Consider the following 10,924-nt stretch of genomic DNA (forward strand, 5'->3'; position numbering starts at 1 on the left):
CATACTTCTGAAGGTTTGAGGGTGCTGCCTGTTCCATACCCCCCCTACTCCTCATCTAGCCTTTTAGGGGTACAAACAATAGTAATTGGGGCCTAGTGTGGTTGTGTACGTGTGATATACATACACTTTTTTTGGATCATATTTTCTATTCCGCTATTTAATCAAAAACCTTTGGGGATCAGTTAAATTGGGGGATAGTCTGTGTTGGTACGTGTGAGAGAGATCCACCTTTCCAAGTTGTTGGGGTTCATCTCATACTTCTGAAGGTTTGAGGGTGCTGCCTGTTCCATACTCCCCCTACTCCTAGCCTTTTAGGGGTACAAACAATAGTAATTGGGGCCTAGTGTGGTTGTGTACGTGTGATATACATACACTTTTTTTGGATCATATTTTCTATTCCGCTATTTAATCAAAAACCTTTGGGGATCAGTTAAATTGGGGGATAGTCTGTGTTGGTACGTGTGAGAGAGATCCACCTTTCCAAGTTGTTGGGGTTCATCTCATACTTCTGAAGGTTTGAGGGTGCTGCCTGTTCCATACCCCCCCTACTCCTCATCTAGCCTTTTAGGGGTACAATCAATAGTAATTGGGGCCTAGTGTGGTTGTGTACGTGTGATATACATACACTTTTTTTGGATCATATTTTCTATTCCGCTATTTAATCAAAAACCTTTGGGGATCAGTTAAATTGGGGGATAGTCTGTGTTGGTACGTGTGAGAGAGATCCACCTTTCCAAGTTGTTGGGGTTCATCTCATACTTCTGAAGGTTTGAGGGTGCTGCCTGTTCCATACTCCCCCTACTCCTCATCTAGCCTTTTAGGGGTACAAACAATAGTAATTGGGGCCCAGTGTGGTTGTGTACGTGTGATATACATACACTTTTTTTGGATCATATTTTCTATTCCGCTATTTAATCAAAAACCTTTGGGGATCAGTTAAATTGGGGGATAGTCTGTGTTGGTACGTGTGAGAGAGATCCACCTTTCCAAGTTGTTGGGGTTCATCTCATACTTCTGAAGGTTTGAGGGTGCTGCCTGTTCCATACTCCCCCTACTCCTCATCTAGCCTTTTAGGGGTACAAACAATAGTAATTGGGGCCTAGTGTGGTTGTGTACGTGTGATATACATACACTTTTTTTGGATCATATTTTCTATTCCGCTATTTAATCAAAAACCTTTGGGGATCAGTTAAATTGGGGGATAGTCTGTGTTGGTACGTGTGAGAGAGATCCACCTTTCCAAGTTTTTGGGGTTCATCTCATACTTCTGAAGATTTGAGGGTGCTGCCTGTTCCATACCCCCCCTACTCCTCATCTAGCCTTTTAGGGGTACAAACAATAGTAATTGGGGCCTAGTGTGGTTGTGTACGTGTGATATACATACACTTTTTTTGGATCATATTTTCTATTCCGCTATTTAATCAAAAACCTTTGGGGATCAGTTAAATTGGGGGATAGTCTGTGTTGGTACGTGTGAGAGAGATCCACCTTTCCAAGTTGTTGGGGTTCATCTCATACTTCTGAAGGTTTGAGGGTGCTGCCTGTTCCATACTCCCCCTACTCCTCATCTAGCCTTTTAGGGGTACAAACAATAGTAATTGGGGCCCAGTGTGGTTGTGTACGTGTGATATACATACACTTTTTTTGGATCATATTTTCTATTCCGCTATTTAATCAAAAACCTTTGGGGATCAGTTAAATTGGGGGATAGTCTGTGTTGGTACGTGTGAGAGAGATCCACCTTTCCAAGTTGTTGGGGTTCATCTCATACTTCTGAAGGTTTGAGGGTGCTGCCTGTTCCATACCCCCCCTACTCCTCATCTAGCCTTTTAGGGGTACAAACAATAGTAATTGGGGCCTAGTGTGGTTGTGTACGTGTGATATACATACACTTTTTTTGGATCATATTTTCTATTCCGCTATTTAATCAAAAACCTTTGGGGATCAGTTAAATTGGGGGATAGTCTGTGTTGGTACGTGTGAGAGAGATCCACCTTTCCAAGTTGTTGGGGTTCATCTCATACTTCTGAAGGTTTGAGGGTGCTGCCTGTTCCATACTCCCCCTACTCCTCATCTAGCCTTTTAGGGGTACAAACAATAGTAATTGGGGCCCAGTGTGGTTGTGTACGTGTGATATACATACACTTTTTTTGGATCATATTTTCTATTCCGCTATTTAATCAAAAACCTTTGGGGATCAGTTAAATTGGGGGATAGTCTGTGTTGGTACGTGTGAGAGAGATCCACCTTTCCAAGTTGTTGGGGTTCATCTCATACTTCTGAAGGTTTGAGGGTGCTGCCTGTTCCATACTCCCCCTACTCCTCATCTAGCCTTTTAGGGGTACAAACAATAGTAATTGGGGCCCAGTGTGGTTGTGTACGTGTGATATACATACACTTTTTTTGGATCATATTTTCTATTCCGCTATTTAATCAAAAACCTTTGGGGATCAGTTAAATTGGGGGATAGTCTGTGTTGGTACGTGTGAGAGAGATCCACCTTTCCAAGTTGTTGGGGTTCATCTCATACTTCTGAAGGTTTGAGGGTGCTGCCTGTTCCATACCCCCCCTACTCCTCATCTAGCCTTTTAGGGGTACAAACAATAGTAATTGGGGCCTAGTGTGGTTGTGTACGTGTGATATACATACACTTTTTTTGGATCATATTTTCTATTCCGCTATTTAATCAAAAACCTTTGGGGATCAGTTAAATTGGGGGATAGTCTGTGTTGGTACGTGTGAGAGAGATCCACCTTTCCAAGTTGTTGGGGTTCATCTCATACTTCTGAAGGTTTGAGGGTGCTGCCTGTTCCATACTCCCCCTACTCCTCATCTAGCCTTTTAGGGGTACAAACAATAGTAATTGGGGCCCAGTGTGGTTGTGTACGTGTGATATACATACACTTTTTTTGGATCATATTTTCTATTCCGCTATTTAATCAAAAACCTTTGGGGATCAGTTAAATTGGGGGATAGTCTGTGTTGGTACGTGTGAGAGAGATCCACCTTTCCAAGTTGTTGGGGTTCATCTCATACTTCTGAAGGTTTGAGGGTGCTGCCTGTTCCATACCCCCCCTACTCCTCATCTAGCCTTTTAGGGGTACAAACAATAGTAATTGGGGCCTAGTGTGGTTGTGTACGTGTGATATACATACACTTTTTTTGGATCATATTTTCTATTCCGCTATTTAATCAAAAACCTTTGGGGATCAGTTAAATTGGGGGATAGTCTGTGTTGGTACGTGTGAGAGAGATCCACCTTTCCAAGTTGTTGGGGTTCATCTCATACTTCTGAAGGTTTGAGGGTGCTGCCTGTTCCATACCCCCCCTACTCCTCATCTAGCCTTTTAGGGGTACAAACAATAGTAATTGGGGCCTAGTGTGGTTGTGTACGTGTGATATACATACACTTTTTTTGGATCATATTTTCTATTCCGCTATTTAATCAAAAACCTTTGGGGATCAGTTAAATTGGGGGATAGTCTGTGTTGGTACGTGTGAGAGAGATCCACCTTTCCAAGTTTTTGGGGTTCATCTCATACTTCTGAAGATTTGAGGGTGCTGCCTGTTCCATACCCCCCCTACTCCTCATCTAGCCTTTTAGGGGTACAAACAATAGTAATTGGGGCCTAGTGTGGTTGTGTACGTGTGATATACATACACTTTTTTTGGATCATATTTTCTATTCCGCTATTTAATCAAAAACCTTTGGGGATCAGTTAAATTGGGGGATAGTCTGTGTTGGTACGTGTGAGAGAGATCCACCTTTCCAAGTTGTTGGGGTTCATCTCATACTTCTGAAGGTTTGAGGGTGCTGCCTGTTCCATACCCCCCCTACTCCTCATCTAGCCTTTTAGGGGTACAAACAATAGTAATTGGGGCCTAGTGTGGTTGTGTACGTGTGATATACATACACTTTTTTTGGATCATATTTTCTATTCCGCTATTTAATCAAAAACCTTTGGGGATCAGTTAAATTGGGGGATAGTCTGTGTTGGTACGTTTTTATGAGAGATCCACCTTTCCAAGTTGTTGGGGTTCATCTCATACTTCTGAAGGTTTGAGGGTGCTGCCTGTTCCATACTCCCCCTACTCCTAGCCTTTTAGGGGTACAAACAATAGTAATTGGGGCCTAGTGTGGTTGTGTACGTGTGATATACATACACTTTTTTTGGATCATATTTTCTATTCCGCTATTTAATCAAAAACCTTTGGGGATCAGTTAAATTGGGGGATAGTCTGTGTTGGTACGTGTGAGAGAGATCCACCTTTCCAAGTTGTTGGGGTTCATCTCATACTTCTGAAGGTTTGAGGGTGCTGCCTGTTCCATACCCCCCCTACTCCTCATCTAGCCTTTTAGGGGTACAAACAATAGTAATTGGGGCCTAGTGTGGTTGTGTACGTGTGATATACATACACTTTTTTTGGATCATATTTTCTATTCCGCTATTTAATCAAAAACCTTTGGGGATCAGTTAAATTGGGGGATAGTCTGTGTTGGTACGTGTGAGAGAGATCCACCTTTCCAAGTTGTTGGGGTTCATCTCATACTTCTGAAGGTTTGAGGGTGCTGCCTGTTCCATACTCCCCCTACTCCTCATCTAGCCTTTTAGGGGTACAAACAATAGTAATTGGGGCCCAGTGTGGTTGTGTACGTGTGATATACATACACTTTTTTTGGATCATATTTTCTATTCCGCTATTTAATCAAAAACCTTTGGGGATCAGTTAAATTGGGGGATAGTCTGTGTTGGTACGTGTGAGAGAGATCCACCTTTCCAAGTTGTTGGGGTTCATCTCATACTTCTGAAGGTTTGAGGGTGCTGCCTGTTCCATACTCCCCCTACTCCTCATCTAGCCTTTTAGGGGTACAAACAATAGTAATTGGGGCCTAGTGTGGTTGTGTACGTGTGATATACATACACTTTTTTTGGATCATATTTTCTATTCCGCTATTTAATCAAAAACCTTTGGGGATCAGTTAAATTGGGGGATAGTCTGTGTTGGTACGTGTGAGAGAGATCCACCTTTCCAAGTTTTTGGGGTTCATCTCATACTTCTGAAGATTTGAGGGTGCTGCCTGTTCCATACCCCCCCTACTCCTCATCTAGCCTTTTAGGGGTACAAACAATAGTAATTGGGGCCTAGTGTGGTTGTGTACGTGTGATATACATACACTTTTTTTGGATCATATTTTCTATTCCGCTATTTAATCAAAAACCTTTGGGGATCAGTTAAATTGGGGGATAGTCTGTGTTGGTACGTGTGAGAGAGATCCACCTTTCCAAGTTGTTGGGGTTCATCTCATACTTCTGAAGGTTTGAGGGTGCTGCCTGTTCCATACTCCCCCTACTCCTCATCTAGCCTTTTAGGGGTACAAACAATAGTAATTGGGGCCCAGTGTGGTTGTGTACGTGTGATATACATACACTTTTTTTGGATCATATTTTCTATTCCGCTATTTAATCAAAAACCTTTGGGGATCAGTTAAATTGGGGGATAGTCTGTGTTGGTACGTGTGAGAGAGATCCACCTTTCCAAGTTGTTGGGGTTCATCTCATACTTCTGAAGGTTTGAGGGTGCTGCCTGTTCCATACCCCCCCTACTCCTCATCTAGCCTTTTAGGGGTACAAACAATAGTAATTGGGGCCTAGTGTGGTTGTGTACGTGTGATATACATACACTTTTTTTGGATCATATTTTCTATTCCGCTATTTAATCAAAAACCTTTGGGGATCAGTTAAATTGGGGGATAGTCTGTGTTGGTACGTGTGAGAGAGATCCACCTTTCCAAGTTTTTGGGGTTCATCTCATACTTCTGAAGATTTGAGGGTGCTGCCTGTTCCATACTCCTCCTCCTACTGCTCAACCATCCTTTTAGGGGTACAAACAATAGTAGTTGGGGCCTAGTGTGGTGGTGTACGTGCGAGATACATACACTTTCTTTTTGATCATATTTTCTATTCCGCTATTCAATTAAAACCTTTGGGGATCAATTCAATTGCGAGATAGTCTGTGTCGGTACGTGTGAGATCCACCTTTCCAAGTTTTTGGGGTTCATCTCATACTTCTGAAGATTTGAGGGTGCTGCCTGTTCCATACTCCTCCTCCTACTGCTCAACCATCCTTTTAGGGGTACAAACAATAGTAGTTGGGGCCTAGTGTGGTGGTGTACGTGCGAGATACATACACTTTCTTTTTGATCATATTTTCTATTCCGCTATTCAATTAAAACCTTTGGGGATCAATTCAATTGCGAGATAGTCTGTGTCGGTACGTGTGAGATCCACCTTTCCAAGTTGTTGGGGTTCATCTCATACTTCTGAAGATTTGAGGGTGCTGCCTGTTCCATACTCCTGCTCCTACTGCTCAACCATCCTTTTAGGGGTACAAACAATAGTAATTGGGGCCTAGTGTGGTTGTGTACGTGCGAGATACATACACTTTTTTTGATCATATTTCCTATTCCGCTATTCAATAAAAACCTTTGAGGATCAATTGAATTGCGGGATAGTCTGTGTCGGTACGTGTGAGATCCACCTTTCCAAGTTTTTGGGGTTCATCTCATACTTCTGAAGATTTGAGGGTGCTGCCTGTTCCATACTCCTCCTCCTACTCCTCATCCATCCTTTTAGGGGTACAAACAATAGTAATTGGGGCCTAGTGTGGTTGTGTACGTGCGAGATACATACACTTTTTTTGATCATATTTCCTATTCCGCTATTCAATAAAAACCTTTGAGGATCAATTGAATTGCGGGATAGTCTGTGTCGGTACGTGTGAGATCCACCTTTCCAAGTTTTTGGGGTTCATCTCATACTTCTGAAGATTTGAGGGTGCTGTCTGTTCCATACTCCTCCTACTCCTCATCCATCCTTTTAGGGGTAGAAACAATAGTAATTGGGGCCTAGTGTGGTTTTGTACGTGCGAGATACATACACTTTTTTGGATCATATTTCCTATTCCGCTATTCAATAAAAACCTTTCTAGGGCAAGATCTTAAATTACAGAAATATGAGGAGACCGTCAAATAAGGGCCGTGGCCTGGGTCGTGGTGCTGCTGGTAGAGCTCCTGTTGCAAGGAGAGGACGTGGTCGATCTGTGCCAGCTACACGCACAAGTGAAACACCTTCCTCAAGTGTGAGTAGGCGACAGAACCTGCATCAGTATTTGGTAGGGCATCAAACGCCCCTAGAAGTGATGAGGCCAGAACAAGTTGAGGCGATAGTAGATTGGTTTGCTGCTGACAGTGCCTCCAGTTCCTTCACATTGTCTCCCACCCAGTCTACTGCAGAAAGGTCAGAGTTGGCACCTGCAGCCAATGTCCAACCGTCTTTCACCTCACCCCCTTGCAAATCAGGCCAGCAGTCTGAGCCCCAAGCCATACAGCAGTCTCTTATTCTTTTTGAGGACTCTGTCAGCAGGGTTTCCCAGGGCCATCCACCTAGCCCTGCCCCAGAAGTGGAAGAGATTGAGTGCAGCGATGCCCAACCACTTATTTCTCAAGATGAGTACATGCAAGGATCATCGCAGCACGTCTCCGATGATGACGAAACGCAGGTGCCAACTGCTGCGGCGTTCAGCATTGTGGAGACCGACAAGGAGGGCAGGGGTGAAGACTGGGTGGAAGATGATGTGGAGGACGATGAGGTCCTCGACCCCACATGGAATGAACGTCATGCAGGTGACCTGAGTAGTTTGGAGGAAGAGGCGGTGGTCGCACAGAGCCACTAGCACAGCAGAAGAGGGAGCAGGGTGCAGAAGCGGAGCGGCCGTGCCCTAGACACTACGCCCGCTACTGCCCAACGCAGCAAGGGAACGAGCGCACCAAAGTCAGCTCAAAGGAGTTCTCTAGCGTGGAAGTTCTTTAGAAAATGTGCTGATGACAGGACACGAGTGGTTTGCACCCTGTGCAATCAGAGCTTGAAGCGAGGCATAAACCTTCTCAACCTGAGCACAACCTGCATGATCAGGCATCTAAGTGCAAAGCACGAGCTGCAGTGGAGTACACACCTTCAAAACCAAGAAACGTCTCTGGCTCATCCTGCTTCCTCTTCTGCTGCAGTCTCGGCCGCTCCAGCCACATCTGTAGTGATACCGGCACCTGCCACCCCGCAAACAGACGATCTGTCAGCAACACCACCACCTGGGTCACCAACAACCATCTCCACAATGTCCCGTGGAAGCGTTCAGCTTTCCATCTCCCAAACACTTGAGAGGAAGAGGAAGTACCCCCCTACCCACCCGCGATCCCTGGCCCTGAATGCCAGCATTTCAAAATTATTGGCCTTTGAAATGCTGTCATTCCGTCTGGTGGAGACGCACAGTTTTAAAAACCTTATGTCGGTGGCTGTCCCACAGTACGTCGTGCCCAGCCGCCACTACTTTTCCAGGCAAGCCATCCCTTCCCTGCACAACCAAGTGGGGGAAAATATCAGGTGTGCACTGCGCAACGCCATCTGTGCCAAGGTCCACCTAACTACGGATACGTGGACCAGTAAGCACGGTCAGGGGCGTTATATCTCCCTAACGGCACACTGGGTAAATGCAGTGGCGGATGGGCCTGAGGCGGATAGCAATTTGGCGCATGTCCTTCCACCACCGAGGATTGCAGGGCGCTTCAGTTTGCCTCCTGTTCCTAACTCCTCCTACTCCGCTTCCTCATCCTCTACCGCCTCCTCATCCGGACAGCGTAACACCTTCACCACCAACTTCAGCACGGCCAGGGGTAAACGACAGCAGGCAGTTTTACAACTTGCCTGTTTGGGGGACAAACCACACACCGCGCAGGAGTTGTGGAGGAGCATGGAACAGCAGACAAATGAGTGGTTGCTGCCAGCGAGCCTCAAGCCCGGCCTGGTGGTGTGCGATAACGGGCGAAATCTCATAGCAGCTCTGGGCCTAGCCGGTTTGACGCACATCCCTTGCCTGGCGCATGTGCTGAATTTGGTGGTGCAGAGGTTCCTTAAAAACTACCCCGATATGTCAGAGCTGCTGCAGAAAGTGCGGGCCGTTTGTGCGCACTTTCGGCGTTCTCACCCTGCTGCTGCTCGCCTGGCAGCGCTGCAGCGTAACTTCGGCCTTCCCGCTCACCGCCTCATATGTGACGTGCCCACAAGGTGGAACTCCACCTTGCACATGCTGGAAAGACTGTGCGAGCAGCAGCAGGCCATAGTGGAGTTTCAGCTGCAGCACGCACGCGTGAGTCGCTCTGCGGAACAGCACCACTTCACCACCAATAACTGGGCCTCCATGCGAGACCTGTGTGCCTTGTTGCGCTGTTTTGAGTACTCCACCAACATGGCCAGTGGCAATGACGCCGTTCTCAGCTTAACTATCCCACTTCTATGCCTCCTTGAAAAAACAATTCGGGCGATGATGGAAGAGGATGTGGCACAGGATGAGGAGGAGGAGGAGGATGAAGAGGTAACATTTCCAAGGCTTTCAGGGCAGTCATTCGCAAGGGGCTCCGAGGGTGGGTTCCTGCACACGCAAACGCCAGGGACGCAATTGTCCAGCAGGGGCACAGTTCTGGAGGATGAGGAGGATGAGGAGGAGGAGGAGCTGGAGGAGGAGATGGAACCATGTTCACAGCAGGGTGGCACCCAGGCCAGCTCATGGCCATCACTGGTGCGTGGCTGGGGGGATACAGAGGACACGGACGATACACCTCCCACAGAGGACAGCCTTTCGTTGCCTCTGGGCAGCCTGGCACACATGAGCGATTACATGCTGCAGTGTCTCCACAACGACCGCCGAGTTGCCCACATTCTAACTTGTGCTGATTACTGGGTGGCCACGCTGCTGGATCCCCGTTACAAGGACAACGTACCGTCCTTAATTCACTCACTGGAGCGCGATCGCAAGATGCGCGAGTACAAGCGCACGCTGGTAGACGCCATGCTGCTGGCATTCCCATCTGACAGCGGGGCCACAGTGGAAGCACAAGGCAGAGGAGGAGGAGGAGGAGGTCGCCAACGCAACCAGGGCACCGCCAGCACCTCAGAAGGCAGGGTTAGCATGGCCGAAATGTGGAAAAGCTTTGTCAGCACGCCACAACAAACAGCAGCACCAGCAGCTCAGATGGAACGTCTTAGCAGGAGGCAGCATTTTACCAACATGGTGGAGCAGTATGTGTGCACACGCCTACATGTAGTGAATGACGGGTCTGCCCCCTTCAACTTCTGGGTCTCCAAATTGGGCACATGGCCTGAGCTTGCCCTTTACGCCTTGGAGGTGCTGGCGTGCCCTGCAGCCAGTGTATTATCTGAACGGGTATTTAGCACGGCTGGGGGCGTTATAACAGACAAGCGCAGCCGCCTGTCCAGAGACAATGTGGACAAGCTCACGTTCATTAAAATGAACCAGGCATGGATCCCACGGGACTTTTCCGTACCTTATGCAGAATAGCAATGGATACCGACCTTACCCACCCATTGTTCCATTTTTGCTCTTTCTCACTCTTTTGGGGTGTACCCTCATTTAAAATTTTTGAAAAGAAGCAGTGTTGGCTACCTCGTCCTCCTCCTCAGGGCCAGATTAATGTAGGGGCTATTGGAGCTGCAGCTCCAGGCCCCTACCTTTTATATAGGCCCCGGGTTGGCCATATTCACTGTTACCGCTCTTCTGTCACTTGTAAACACAGAAGTCTGGCTTCTATGCTCGCTTCCCCAGGCAGCACCCTCAGAACCTCCCCACACAGCGTGAAGGCCGGACAAGGAGGGACAGTTGGCGATGCATGGATGTGTTTATGGGCTTCAGAGACAGCATCCCATGTTGAATTAGGCATGCATGGCTGCACCCTTCCTCCTCTGGGTGCATGGCAAGGCACGGCCCTTAAGGCCCTTCAAAATCCTCAGCACCAAGCCCATGATGCTGTTAATCCGGCCCTGGTCCTCCTCCACCGCCGCTTCCACCTACACCG

Source organism: Pelophylax lessonae, assembly GCF_965119305.1.
Source record: "Pelophylax lessonae genome assembly, chromosome: 5".
Lineage (NCBI taxonomy): Eukaryota > Metazoa > Chordata > Amphibia > Anura > Ranidae > Pelophylax > Pelophylax lessonae.